The sequence below is a fragment of the Anser cygnoides genome, chromosome 3 (genome assembly GCF_040182565.1).
Source record: "Anser cygnoides isolate HZ-2024a breed goose chromosome 3, Taihu_goose_T2T_genome, whole genome shotgun sequence".
Taxonomy (NCBI): Eukaryota; Metazoa; Chordata; class Aves; order Anseriformes; family Anatidae; genus Anser; species Anser cygnoides.
Window position 1 is genome coordinate 83,796,476 of NC_089875.1, and position 15,140 is coordinate 83,811,615.

Here is a 15,140-nt window from a genome sequence, read left to right on the forward strand (position 1 = left end):
TAAATTTTCAGGCTACCCATAGGTGTAAGCACCAGCAGAAGCACTAGGGCTTGATGGAAGGAGCAGCAGAGAGAAAGCAGCTCGGTTGCACTTGAACCCAGGATGCTCGTGCATGGATGGACGGCAGTTCAGGCTTTGGGAGAGGTGCAGTGTTCATTTTCTTGTTTTGCTCTCTTTCATCACAGTTTGATTCTAATCCTTGTTTTTGTGAAACCCTTCAAAACGATCCCCTTCTCTTCTTAAAACTATTTTGTAACCTCCTGGGCATGGTTTTTCAGCTTTTAACACCTGTCAGAACACCAGAGGCACTGGATGCATCCTCTCCAAGCTCTGCACATACGTCACCATCCTACAGGGAGAGAAGTGCTACTCCCATACACCTGATTGTAAACTTATGGGGTCCAGGACACACGGTAAGGAAAGGGTTTCCTGCTAGGGCTGCCGGCGTGTTTTTAGCGGCCACCTTTGAATGGGAGAGCAGCAGGGCATGCTGCCAAACCACACCAAGGGGGTTTTCCCATGCGGCTGAAAAATAGGCACAAGGCAAAGGCAAGGGTGGTGGAAGAAGAGGGGAGGAAGGTTTGGTCTGAGATGTCCTCATGCCTGGTCTCCTGCTGTCACAGTGCCGTACCCCCATGTCCCTTTCAGAAACATCACGGTCCCATGGCTGGTGCACCAGCTTACCCTGCACAGCTACACCTAGGGGCCCCGCACTGCTTTCAGCCTATAGGAAAGTTATGTTAGCAGGTGCCACTTCGGCAAATGACAGCCGGTGAGACTCTACTGTAGCCTCTTTTGGGCAGCCACAAGAGGGCAATAGGACCAAACTTACCTTTTCCTGGATGAGATGTCCCGCTCAGCAGAAGGAAGGTACGTGCAGCGCCCTTCCCTGAGAACTGCTGGAGGCTCAGTGAAGGACGTGTGCACACAGCTGGCTGAAGTATGGGAGGTGAGACCTGGATGAGGAGCACCAGCATGGTCCTGCAGCTCGCAGCCAGCTCGGCCTCGCTCCTGAGCCACCAGCAGGTCACTGGGGAAGAGCAGCAGAGAGACCGTGGTGACCCTGGCCCTGTGCGGGGGGCAGTGAGGAGCAGGACGCTGCCAGCTGATGGACAAGGCTTGGTGGGATCTGCTCGACCACCTCGCTACATCGGAAGTAATCTGAGTTTCACCGGGGCTTTCAGGAGACAATATCTTCCAGCTCTGCAAGCTAGAGCCCGTGGAATGATAAATGCTATTTACACTAAAATAATCGTGTCCTTTCCCCACACTGAAAAGCTGAAGTGGAGTAATCTCACCATAACAAACCCCGGTGGGAATGAGATGAATGCTCCCTTTGTGAAAGTACACATCATAGCGGGGTTCAGCAATTTTCTGGATCAGAATAACGAATAAACCTGTTATTTGCATAGGACATCGCTGTATTTTACTTCTGTGCTTTCATTTTAGCAACCTTTAAACAATTTCTAAAGAGAGGAGTTTCTAAACAATTTCTAAAGACAGAAAGCTGTACATTTTTACATGCTAAACACAGCGTGCTGTGAAAATAGCAAAAAGCATGACTATTGAATCCAGGTCAGCTCTGTGTGAACAGTCATTCTAATAGTCCTCATTACCAAAGAGAAAATTAGTTCTTGCTGTTGGAATTGTTATAAACGAGGGTTGTTAAAAGCTGAGTTTATTATTGTGAAGCTGGATTGCATTTAAAAATGTTACTGAAGATTTTCCAGTCGCCTAATAATTTTATTAGGAACCACTTAAAAGATCAGCTGAAAATGTGGTAATGCCTGCATAACACAAACAAGACTTGCCCTTCAGCATGCAAAGCTATTGTGGTTTTATATTGAAGGCTTATGTAAAGCAGACGTGGATGTTAGAGATGCTGGTGACCTCCACGTGAGAGCAGTGTTCCTAACAGAGATCAGCCCCACCAATACGCCACTGATTTCTGAAAAGACAAAAAGCCTGTGGGATGAACATCCGACAGGTTAAAGGGGACTTGAGTACACTGGGGACTGGCAATTCAGTTCTGGACAACTGCCTCAGTCCAGACCTAGTCACCAGTAAATACAAGTTGTTACCACCAAGTGGCCTGTCTGCATGATGGTCTGAGTTTGTGCCCTCATAGAAGCCAGGAGGGGTGCAACACCAGTTTTTCTGCTCTTTGCAATGCAGAATTCAGGATAACCCACTCACTGCAAAAACTTGGGAGCCCCGTGGTGCACCTGGAGCTGCCAAGAGCTGCATTTGTATGGGCACAGCAGCACCAGGGTCCCTGTGTGGGGTGGACACCAGCCCCACAGGTGGACACCAACCAGCTCTTATGGGTGGACACCAACCCAGCACCCAGCAACTCGGATGACTCCGCAGGAAAAACATTGCCTGCTGTAAGGGATATGGCAGGGACAGCTGAGCAGGGTTTCGTTCCTTCAGCTGGGTGAGGAGAGGTCAAGACAGGCCACCCAACTCACCAGCTGATCTCAGCGGGGAGAGCCCTGCGGTGCTGACCGGCAGGCACCGAGCTGCCCCCTCACGTCTGCGTCTAGGATTTCCTCGAGCCCTGAGTTATGCAAAAGGTCTTGCTCCGTTTCCCTCTATGGCTATCACGTCAGCTCGTGGGTAAGTCGCCGTGACAGTTAGGCAGAATAATGGGAAGACGTGACATATGTTTCTTTTACTTCAGCATCGTCTGCTGAAAACTGGAACGAAAAGGTACCAGGCAGCTTCTTCCGTGTCTCTGGAATTGCACAGAGGATGATGCTGAAGCATTAAACAGGCAGAAATAATTATACTTGCACAGAGAAAATTAAAAACAATGGGAGAAAGTGTACGATTTTCTTTGTAGCAACCCTTGCCTGCAGCAGTTCTGTATGTTTCAGATAAATAGAGTAGACACTGTGAAACCTTTTGGAGGCTAATCAAAACCTCTAACACAACAATAAAATCTTCTCACAGCTGGAGCCAGAGAGCAGCATTAATATTTACTAACCATGGAGTATATTTACATGAAAGAGAGGATTCTAAGAGTATCTTCGATATGCAATTAAGGCACACACATGGGCTGGCAGGAAAATAAAATAAATCTCTTTTATCGTGTCTGTGCTAATGTCTCTGGTAATGGACTAATAATTATAAATGCACTTGCAAGGTTCTTGCAATAGGGAGAGTTCTGCTGCAAACTTTATTCTCATCTGAGTACATCTTGAACTCAATTACAGTGCCTAAATTGTAGGACCCAGAGGACCAAAACCCAAAGGTTTAATTTGGGATCAGCTGCGCCAATACACAGCTTGTCAACTAAGATACAGTATGAGAACTATGGATATGTCTCACAGACACCCAGGTAACAGTAGCACATGGTTGGTGTTCACGACCAGAGAAAAATGATTTAGTGAGAAAATAGATCCCTTTTAACTGGGAAATGTGAGGTTATATTCCAGTAGGTCTGCCTCTTTAATTAATATTAACCACGTGGTTTAACAAACAGTGGAGGAACGCATTCACGGAGGAGGAGGGAGGCTCTGTACATTGTCACAGCTCTCTCCACATTACCTGCACCACTGTAAGAGTTTTGCCAAGGAATGCTACATGCTAGGGCTGCTACGTGCTAGGAATGCTAGGGAGCTGGTTGCATTTGTATTGCACCTTTATCATCTGGTCTAACATACGTTAATGGGCTTGTTTGTACACATGGACCCTATTAATGTACCTGAAAGTACTAGGTAGAACCAAACTAGAGATGTTTTGCACTGTGAAAAAATAAATGTGAAAACCTAGCTTGTAGATCTTGTCATTCAAGCCATGACAGATAATTCATAAACCTGTTTTCATACAAAATAGCATTGGTTTAATTATAACAGTGCACATGACTTAGGTTCAGTATCTCACAGTGAAATGCTCTGGACATTCATTCTCATTTGTGCCAAGAAGCACCCAACTCTAGGGATGCTCTGCTGAGAGCTAAGAAAGGCTTTGATGAATTAGGACCTCAGCTTAATCCTGTCACTTGAGGCATGCTGGTTTTCATTATTATGTTATTCACTTGAATTTGTGCTACAGGAATATCAATAGAATATTCTGTATATCCCAGACCCCAAACCAGCTTGAAGATGGGAAAAGAAAATCACAGAATCACAAAATACTGTTGGTGTTCAAAGAATGAAGGATTACTTACATCATCTTGCCTCAAAACATTTGAAGTATAAAAAATTGGGCATCAATCTTAAGAAAAACTATGGTATTGGGTCTACTGGTCATTAGTGGTTCCTCCTGCATCATTCAAGCAAAACGCTGTCAAAAACACTGCTGGTGAGGTCTTGGGCTTTATCCCTAGGGAAGGGGTTACTAAAATGGAGAATGAAAGAAGTTTAAACAACAAAATCACTTACCTTTTTTGATTGTTTCTCTCAGCTTAGCTAATGGAAAGTCACTAGCATCAGTCTCAAGTTACTGGAATGAGTTTCACTTTCAGGTTTTCAGAGCTGCCATATTACAGCTGCCAGCACTGCAGGAAGATATTTATTGCATGAAAAACAACAGTTCCCACTGGACTTAGAAAACAATATAATTGCAGTATTTTACAGGGCATAAGTTTCATAAAAGCTGGAGGTGATTGGCCTCTCTCCCCTCCTCTGCGCCCATTTCCTTCTCCCCCATCCACTCCCCCAGGCCAGGACTGGGACTGCTCCAAGTCAGTGATGTTCTCTGCACAACAAGCGTGCTGACGGACTGGGGGGATAACAGCATTAATTGCCAGCTTAAGCCTAAAAATGCAGAAAAGAACTGCTAGGCAAGGCTTGGGCTCAGGTACAACCGGCCTTACCCCTCTGAAGCCAGGAACAACACTGAATGCCATCAGGCTACCCACATGCAGACCCCAGGCCTTGGAAAAGTTTCACAGGTTTGGCTGAAGGACAAATAACTGACCATTCCTGAAAAGTGCACAGTAAAGAAGGCAAGAATTAATCCAGTTTGTACTTTGCCCTGTCTTCTTTTCCAGCATTAGTAAACATTCTCTGCAAGCCACGTTTTTCCAGAAATAAATCACAGAGAAGGTAAATTAAAAAAAAATGCAAAAAATAAATGGAAAATTATAGCACCATAGAGCTGGTCAGAGATAAGGAAAATGGCGGTCTAATTTTAGGTAGAGAAGCAGAAAGAAAATTTAAGAAAATTAATACATTTCTCGGTGGAAAAGAAGGAAGGTGAAAGAGTTCTTCAGAGTGAAGAGAAGCCAAGAATGAAATCCCAGTCCCTGGGCACAACCCAGGGCTTGGCAGAATATTTTGCAAAGAGTTTAGAAGCATAGGAAGAATTTCCATGCCTGATAAGACAGACATATGCAGAAGTGCTTTAGCTCTGGGTCTTCAGTAGGGAAGCCATGGCTTAAAGTAACGCAGGGAGTCCACAGGAGGATGCACTCCCCAGCCGCAGCTCAGCAGCGTGGTCCTTCCCCCACGGTGCCAGCCAAGCATCCCCTTCCCATCCCTGTACACAGGTTCCGGCATGTGGGGGGGCACAAAATGCAGGTGCTGGGCTGGTTCAGCATCGACAGATGGGGACCTCAGCGACTGCAGCATGGTAATGGCAATGAAGTCTGTCCCAAAGGGAATAAAGAAAACAGATACTCCAACACAGAGAGCAACTCTGGAAATTATCAATAATGGGAGGTTTTCAGAAAAGTTGCTTTAGGAGAAAGTGTGCAAGAGCTTTCCCATTCAGGGCCCATGGGGTCTAATTTCAGAGGCATGAATGTGTGGGGGAAATAATTTTTCAGACACACAAAAAAAGTCACCAAGATGTTAATTATGTTTTTGAAAAAGAGAGAGAACGTTGTTCCTATAGAGAAACAGCACAAAGCGCTCTCAAATGTGCCCAAAAGAAGTAGGTGATGATTGCCTGGAGACTGAGCAGTCCCCATCGGGAAGCCTCTCCTAAATAAAACTCAAGGTGCCAGTTTTGCTCCTTCTGTGGCCGGTGTTTAGAGCCAAAGAGGAGAGACAGCACTACGTAAGCTGATAATCAGCTTTTGCTGCTGGCATGCTTTGAAAAGCTATCTGGGCAGGTAAGAGTGCACGAGAGGTCTGAATGTGCCCCTGGCTGAATTTATGCTGACACTAGTCTGTGCTGTCATGCACAAAGCAAAGACATGAGCTATGCAGCTGCTGCCAACGAGCCCTGTGAGCTGTTTGTTTTGTCCAGCGGCTGTTTTTTATCTAAGCATGCACCAGCAAGGAGCTTCTCCGGTGAAGTGAGCTTGCCCAAAGCCACGCTTCACAATGGGTTGTCAGATGTTTTCTGAGGAGGCATCAGTAGAAGGTCAGAGGAGCTGTCACCAATCCCCGGCCCTTTGTGTTGATCTGGATGTGTGGTGGCATGGGACACTCCGAAGTCTGATACATCCTGTTTATATCCTTGCTTCTCAGGCTTTGTATCTCTGTGACCATACAGAGATACAGGTCATTCATATCCAAGCCCCGAAAAGCATGGCTCTTTGAGGTCACATGTGTAGCTATGTTGCATCAAAAAGGGGGGTGGTGATAGTGGGGCCCCATTTTCCAAACTGACTCATCATCTCCCCAGCACCTTGATATTCACAGAGTAGAACAGGAAGGATTTTATCACCTGCTGCCTGCATTCAGATAGCACTTTCCTAAGCTGTATTTGATCTCAAGATCAGTGGCCTCACAGCAAAATATAAAAAATTTACATTGCAACAGATTGACCTGGTGAGATTGGCCAACCATGACTTTCATAGCTGCTCTGAGTGGGTCCAAAATCCTAAGGTCCCTCTTTGCTCGCAAAACATCTGGCTTGGAGAGCCTGTCACAGCATGCTGCAGGGGTGCAACTAATTCATTTCATAGCCACATGATCGTGCTTGAAGCTTCACAGAGATAATAAAGCAGTTTCATTCTAAAACACTAGTTTCCAGTTTGGTACAGTAGATTGAACAGATTAAATTTGGGCCACATCACTCCGTGGGGCAATTCATAATGTCAATGGGACATTAAGCGGTAGGACTTGTCCTTTTAGCAGTCGAATCACATACCACCCACAGCCCAATGGAGTGTCTTTCTGTAAAGGCCCATGGCAGGCCGTGGGCCCTAACAGCATGCCTGCGAGTCCCCATAAAGAGCCACCTCACTGAACGTTAGGCAACACGCGTGTTATCTGCAGCTGGCCCCTTGGCCAGCTCACAGAGAAAGGCAGGGAGATAACCCACTGTGTATACAACGCTGACAACACGAAGTATTTCACAAAATCCTCTTTCATTTTCCCGGGAACGGCTGCTTTTGATCAGGTGCTGATGAGGGTTTCTAGATATTGACTGAAGCAGCATTTGCTTCGCTTGTGCGCTGGGCCATTTGGACGTGGTTCCCAGGAAAGCCAGTTCCTCGCTGCTGCTGCTACCCAGGCAGGCCTCTTGTTAAACCACAGATGTTCCAGCTTGCCCCCGCCGGCTCTGAAATGTCTCTGCCACCACCGTCACGTTAGGAAGCCTCTTTGTGCACCTCAGCACCTCTGCAGGGTTTATTGTCATTAGAATTGGCTTAAAGGAAGCTTGCAGGCAGCCTTGACATGAGCCATTACCTCGTCAAGGACGTATAGCTGTAGCGCAGCAATTACAGAACGCCACAGAGCCTGGCCCCACAGTCCTTGCAGCCCAGAAGCGCCTTGTATGTTGTGTTTTGTTTTGTTTTATTTTCCTGAAGCAATCAAGCAAGTTAGTAAAATGCCATTGCTCTTCTATTATCGCTTTTAGCATCTTCAACATTATTCCTATCTGCGCATACAACATTTGCTCACTGAAAGAACAGACAAGAGGGCCTTCCTTCCATCAAAAGCATCTCCCTTCTCCCCTAGCCCTGCTCCCCCAGTTCAGCTGCACAGGAACTGTCAAAGCAGGGCACTCCTGGGCTGTGAAAGACCAAGGGGCAAAGGAAAGCCTCTGGCTGGAGGCTCTTAGAAAAATTTGACTTCTCCAACCTGTTTGCATTAAAATCTCAAGGGCATTTAAACCCCATGGTCTAAGGATCACAGCTGCTGCGGTGCTACTCCAGAAAGAGGCAGTCTCCAATATTAATGGGTATAATCCTGCCAATTTGCAGATTTCCCCCTCTCTAAGTATTGCTCAATCGCATGCACAGCGCTGCAGGGCCTATTACTATCCCAAGGCCTCCTTTTGAGATGCTCCTCACACAGCCTGCCACGCGTCAGGATGGACAATTACCTCTGATGATTGACGTGAAGGAAGAGAGCTTAGGCAGTCATTAGCAGAGGCCTTCACTTCAACAAAACACACTTGTCTATTCTTCCTTCCTAAAATGTAGCCTGTGAGAGCAAGAGAGAGAGAGAAAGAAACAGAGAGAAGGAAAGCAAGAGAGGAAGGGGGAAGCAGGGGAGAGAAGAGCAAGCTTATTTTCCCCTCTGTAAACTAAAAGCTGTTTTCAATTTTTATGTTTTTTAGCCTGAAGTACTGTACAATTCTTTTTAAAAGAAATATATAAAATGCTGTTTGATAAAAAGAAGAAGTTTGCTCTCTAGTGGCTGAATTTAAATAGCTCAAAAAAACACAGCCTGCTAAAGAAAGGGAGAGTTTCATCCAAAATGTGCTCGGTTCCTAATCTTTGTGCCCCTAAATATTTGCTCTTTGCCAATATTTACTATTGAACAGCTACCTACAATCGGTGTGATTGTGCCAAAGAAAAACAAAGTGCATGGTATTATGACCTAATCCCGTGGAGTTCCTGGTAGGGAAAGGAAATCACTTCTGCCTGTAAATGCCTCCTGACATGGGAAAGGGCTTGGACGGGGTCTGACGGGTGAGCTGATACAAGCTCTATGCTGGTGGCATGTGGCCTTTGACCATGTCAGAAGCCAACCCAGCACTACGGCACTCCCACCTGCCACAGTATTTTTGAGCTGTGACTGGCTTGTGCCACCAGCCAGGATACTGTGGGATGGGAGGGCAAAGGACTGAGGGCAGCTGATGTCAGGAGATAGCCGTGGCTTTCCCCAGGCCGGGAGCAGGACCACAGGCTCTGCCCAAGCTCCTACGTCTATCCCCAACCTGAAGCATCTTGCAAAGTAGGGTCAGGATGCAGAGGAGACCTGCATTTCTCTCTCTCTCCCTGGTCTTTTAGCCTTGAGCAAAGCAAGTGCCAGGGACTCCACAGCAAGAAGATCCAGCCTGATCCTCTGCAGAGACCCCCATCATGCCCCCCCAGACTGCACATAGACCCCAATATTTGGGGCCAGGACTGTGTTTCTGGTAAGTGCTCCTCCCAGGGCGGTCCCATTGCCTTGGGGTGAAGGTTAGTGGCAGGTCACCCGCTTGCCACCACCGTGTCACGTCCCTGCTTACGGCACGTCTGGCAGGAGGAGCCGGGTGCTGCGCGGCGCTGTCAGCGTGATGGGATTAGCCAGGCCACGGTAATGAATCAGACATTTCCTATTAACAACCAAGGGGGAGAGGGGGAAACAAAGAAACAAGCCAAAGCTACAGCCTCGGTGAAGGCCAACCCTGTCCATTCCTTAATTTTTTATAGTGCTATTACTTAATGGGGAAGCCTGTGAGGCCTTATTCTTCAGCAGCCAGATGGAGAAGGGGACGAGGCAGATGAAAACGACAGCCGGGTCTCAAAGGCCCACCCGCTTGCGAGGCCCTTTCCCAGGCAGAGTAATTGCCAATCAGAAGCAAACTGCTTTATAATTAAAGCATTGTATGAGCAAGGGGATGTCTGGGGCTTGTGCTTAATTGCTGTACATTGCAGGGAAGCACAGAAGCACGGAGAGAGGGGCTGAAATCAGTGAGGGTTTTGCTGCTGAGCTAATCCAGGGCAGGAGCAGAGCAATCCTCCAGCCAAACCCTGCTGTACCCTAGCTCAAGAGAGCACCTACACCACCTCCTCCTCACAGTCCTGCCCTTTGCACACACCCGGGGCAGGCAGGGGCACAACCAAGCCCTTAGGTGTCTCATTCCCAAAAGAAGAGCCCTGCGTGTTTTGTCACTGTGGATCGTGCAAGTTTGGGCCATGCCTGGCTGCTCTTGCTCCTGGCCTGCAGCCCAACTCTCACACTGCTCTAAAGAGCTCTTTCCAGCACATGGGCCCTGCAAAGTCCTCCATGTGAACAACCTTCTCCTTTCTTCCCATCGTTACTTCCCAAAAGGTGGGCCTAGGACCCCATGGTGTCAGGGCCTAGGCGGCCATCACACTGGATTACCTCTTGTGGCTGCCATGTCCCTCATGCTCAAGAAATCCCCTTTTACAGCTTAAAGCCAGGAAGGGGGCACCATTGTTATCTGGTTTGGTCTCTGTTACCTGGTTCATTGGGCCTCCAAGGACTGATTGTTTCTTGACTGAGAGCTGTGTTTGGGAGAATCCCACCCCAGAGAGGAAGTTCTATTATTGGATATGATTGTTGGATTTTTGTCTTGTAACAAATCATACATGTTCACTACAGAACAAAACCATCTGTACCTCAGTCAGAGAATCATAGAAGGGTTTGGGCTGGAAGAGATCTTAAGGATCTTCTAGTTCCAACCCCCCTGCCATGGGCAGGGATACCACCCATAGAGCAGGTTGCCCAGGGCTCCATCCAACCTGGCCTTGAACACCTCCAGAGCTGGGGCATCCACAACTTCTCTGAGTAACCTGTTCCAGTGCCTCACCACCAACTCTGTCATATTTCATCATTATGGCATTGCAGCATTTGGGATTTTTTTAAACTTTGAGGTTAACACTACTGTAGACGGAAAATAGAGAACCAGCTTGAGAAACCATTTTTGAATTTAATCAGTACCCTGGAAATGAGGAAGTGACTAAGTTTCTAGAGCTGTCTCAAACTACAGCATCAGTTCCTATTATGAGCTGGTTCAGAGTGGCAGAACATCAATGGGAACCAGACCCAGGTTTTGAGGCTCTTGGCAAATCCCACCATTCTCCTCCAACTTTTTGTAGCACAAGCTGCCATGACATGTTCTCTGCACACCATCAGCTGGACCACATAGAGCAAATTCAGATAAAGATGCTGTTAGTCTATCCCAGAAGACCACTAACCCATTCCTCTGGCATGAAGTAGCAATAATGTTACTGAGCATAGAGTTAGTCTGATGTTGAGACCAAACAAACCCTAGAGTTATGCTAGTGGGACTGGTAAAACAAGACATTCTCCTTCTTAGGGATCTTTACTTCAAGCAGGCCTGAGGGACAAAATTGTGTATCAGCACAGTCATGCAAATATCAGAGCCCTTCCAAGGTGTGAAAGCACAATATATTCCCCTTTCTCCCCATCATGCTTTCCCAGAGGCTAAGCAGTACTGGCTTGGCCATGATATTGGTCTACCTTCTCCAGCTGCTCTGCGCCTCTTGAGTAGGAAATGATAGAACGTAAAACCAGAAATGTACCACTGAGACTATCCTTTCTGATCTTCTCAGCATAGCCCAGTGAACCTCCTGGAAATGATCAAAGGTCCACCTTTAAGAAAAGAACCATTAATGTTAAGTTTCCTGTGAGGAAGGAAACTCAGCTTCAATCTTGGTTGATCGTTCCAATGGCTATTGCACTCACACTAAGAAAACACATCTTATTTTTGTCTGAATTTGCTTACTTTCAGCTTTCACCGGCTGTTTTTTTCTGTTCATCTACTAGAATGAAGAGCATTCTACCGTCTAATATCTGTCCTCATCCAGATGACGGTAAGTAGTGACCAACCCACTTCTCAACCTTCTATCCAATGAGCCAGATAGAAGGAGGCCCTTGGAGCCTTCCCAATGTGCTGCAACCTCTGTTCCCAGATCTGTGGCTTCATGTCAGACACACTTTGGGCAGATCATGTTGTATGTTTGTGCTCAGAGGAACAACTGATCCCCCTATGACCTGACTTCTTTGTTATCCACTCCTTAGCCATTCTCTGGTGCTGATGTTGTTCCGCAACATCAGTAATGTTCAACAGAAACACAGCTTCTGGATAATGATTTGTATCCATGCTTATGGTTTTATTCCCAGCAGTAACTGCAGACAAATCTATTGCTGTTTAGGCAAATCAGGAACAAAGAAAGTAGGCGTTTCATACAGGATGGAGGATCTTGTCTTGGAAGCAGTGATCCTAAAAAGGATGTGAGATAAGGAAGCAGGCTGAACACCAGTTTCTTGGGATGCTGTGAACGTTGCCAGCCTGCCTGATCCCTCTTTAATGATGAGAAAGGATAGATCTTGCCCGCCCTGGAGGTAGAAATCCGGCAGAGCTAAGCCTGAAACCCTGCTCCCCTAATGGCTTCCCCTCAGGAACACCCCCTCCTCCCTACAGGATGGAGATAGACCAACCTGGGTGAGGGGGATGTGCCCAGAGAGATCTCCCCTGGCCTCTGAGGCTGGACGCACTGTTCCAGATGAAAAAATGAAGCCATCCCAGCTGCGGAAATGTCCCTCATGCAACTTACAGTGTGTGTGGAGGCTGGCAGCAATGGCGAGCAGATCAGGAGGGAGGGGGTTGTGTTGGTGCAACGTGATGAGAGTAGGAATTACACAGCACCAAGCTTTGATGTCTCCCCTAATAACCTCTCAGAAACAGTTTTTTTCTGATTTCCTTTCCAGCATAGTTACACAACTAGATTAGATTTTGCTTACAGACAGCCCAACCCAGGGTTTACCAAAACCCGAGGCTCTCTGTACAGGACATGCTGGAAGTTCGTTAGTGTAAGTTACACTTCAGCAAAGCTGAACATTACATAAAGCGCCTTTTTTTTGACCAGTGCTGAATCTGAATGAACTCCTCTTTTGACTCAGCTTTCATTCCCTGGAATCTAAGGCCTTATGTCCCTGTTTTTTTAAAGGGACTTAGTTCCCTTTGCACTGAAAGTGAAATCAGGGCTGATTAATTCTGTTGACTTGGGTGTTGTACTGTGAACAGGAGATGTCTTTTAATGTAGCTCAAACTTCTTTTAAAAGTGTATCTAAGGAAGAAAAGTGAATGATGAGGTTGTTCTTATGTATTCTTAGTGTTGCTAGGGAAACCATTTCCTGCCTGTATTTATCCCAATTCATCTCTGTTTTTTCAGGGAGGGGAGGAAAACCTTCCAAAATAAACAGACAATACTCTGGAATGAAGGTGCTTATTAATGAGATGAAGTACCCATGAGATACACAGCATGGGATCTGGTACTTTTCCAGTTGAGGTCAACAGTTGAAATGCATCCCAAATTAATAGCTACTGAAAAGGAAAAAAAATAAAAAATAAAAACAAACAACAAAAAAAATCCTACCCTGATATAATGACTGATCTGTACTGCTGGTGGTCTGTGTCTAGTCCCTCTTGGACTGGGGTGTATCTGGAAAAATAAAAAGGCATTAATCAGTATTGGTGTGTGCAGCTGGCCCTGGAAGTCTGTTCCTACCTAGAGCTAGTTCTTCCAGACCAGACTTGGCAGATGTCTGGAAATCACTGCCAGGGCTTGGCAGTGCTGCGAGCAGGGAGAGGCGTTGTGGTGAGGGCCCTCGCCAGAGCACCTTGCAGAGGATCTGAACCCCAGGCTGGACCCACAACACAACTGCTTGCCACAGAACGACATAACGTGGCCAGGATCCTTATGCCTCAGGAGTAAACTCAACATTTCCTTAGAAGAATAGTAGAGAAGGAAAGAAATGTGTGCCACTGCCATTGGATGGGTGGGAGTGACCACATCTGAGAAAAGGCACCCATTTCTTTCTCTCTTCCCAAGGATGAGTCCAGAGCTGCAGGGGGGTAGTTAGCCCTGTGTTTGCGGCATTAACCTAGGGCTCAGTTTCTCTCTTTTCACGTGCTCTGTGACCTCAGGTAGTCCATGAAAAGTGAGTAGTAGCACTTCTCTCTCTCACAAAGGGGTAAATACAGAAAAGACTGTGGCACAGAAATATCTTCTGGACAACTAAAAACATACTTTCGGTGACACCTTACCCTGTGATGTAAAAAATGACAGCATTGTAATTATCCTCCTGCTGTCTATCCCCAACAGACAGCACATCACTGTGTGCTTTCTAAGGCCCTGGAAGCAAAAAGAAGAATTGGATCCTCCTTTCGGGAGATCTGGAGATCCACCAGATCTGGAGAAAAAATATCTGTGAGGCCCTCAGCCAGAGATGTGCATGCGAGCTCAGTGCAGACCCAACGTACACTGCGATGTACATGAGCAAGCACAAGCACAAGGAATAGGCTACCACCAGCATTTCCTTTGGGGTCACCATGGAGTACCTCTGGAAACAAAAAATGATGGTGATATGGCCAGAAAAAGGGAAAGCAGAGCAGAGAAAAAGCTAATGATGCTTGCCCTTCTCATCTTTGTTTAGGTGTTCATCTCTCCCTGCTGTGTTTTCCATTTTGCTGCCTTAAACATTCCTTGTCATGTCAGAGCAGGAGTTCAGTGAGAAAACCCTCATCAAGAAGATTATATGCAAATACATTAAAATCAGAACAGATTGCTGGAGATGTATGTTTTGGATCCTGTGGGTGTGTTTGGCCTGTAGCTTTTCAGCTACAGAGCACTCATTAGGCTGAAATCCTAGCCCTGTGAAAGCCAGGGGCATTTTTCCAGTGACTATGGATTTGGGAATTAGTTCTCCGTGTTCAGTACCCAAGTACCAAGCTCAAGTACCAAGCTGCTGATCTGGGAAGGAGGTGGCTCGTCCTGCAGACACTCTGCCTGGCAGCCGGGGTTTGCAGAACCCTAGGATGGGAAATGGTGAGGAGATGATGAAAGTTTGGAGAGGAACAACCAGAGCATGCCGCAATTTCTTCTTTCCTCAAAGCGTGATCCGGTGCGCAACCAAATCTCTCCTAGGCCTTCAGCCGGCCATTGAAAGACATGCTCTCAAAATGGTTCACATGTCCGCAGGGGCCTTTTCTGTTTCTGGGAGGGTTTACTTTATTTGTCTTGATTGCCAGCAAATATAGACTACGTCTCATTAAGCCAGAAGAAGAGTGGCGACAGTCTATAAATGGTCAACTTTTAAAGCACTCTAAATGAAAAGGATAAAAGGGCTTTATGGAGATGGGCCATCCATCTGCAGATGTCCCAGGCTGGGTTAAATTAGGCAGTTTCACCACACCCCTTCATTTAAGATAGCTCTGAGAGATAGCTGAACAAGTATTTAAACCCAAAA

The 15,140-nt window shown here is 46.6% G+C and overlaps 2 long non-coding RNA genes across 6 annotated transcripts in view; one reads left to right on the top strand and one right to left on the bottom strand.

Annotated features, from left to right (window-relative positions):
* Window positions 1-2,600: 2,600 nt before the first annotated feature.
* The window catches only part of LOC136790479 (uncharacterized), a 32,172-nt gene continuing 19,632 nt past the window's right edge, over window positions 2,601-15,140 (bottom strand). For 3 of the 4 annotated variants that reach the window (XR_010830478.1, XR_010830476.1, XR_010830477.1), the window contains 2 exons: window positions 4,389-4,504; window positions 2,601-2,737 (listed from right to left, as the gene is read on the bottom strand). This is a non-coding gene — a long non-coding RNA (uncharacterized lncRNA). Of the gene's footprint in view, window positions 2,738-4,388; window positions 4,505-13,267; window positions 13,334-15,140 lie in introns of all 4 variants that reach the window. The other variant, XR_010830475.1, reaches the window with a different exon arrangement.
* Window positions 8,239-14,649, top strand: LOC125184849 (uncharacterized). Of its 2 annotated transcripts, none has more exons than XR_007169363.2 (4): window positions 8,239-8,824; window positions 9,146-9,434; window positions 11,620-11,701; window positions 13,064-14,649. It is a non-coding gene; the product is annotated as an uncharacterized lncRNA (long non-coding RNA). The 2 variants fall into 2 exon arrangements; XR_010830479.1 differs by having other exon boundaries at window positions 9,146-9,273.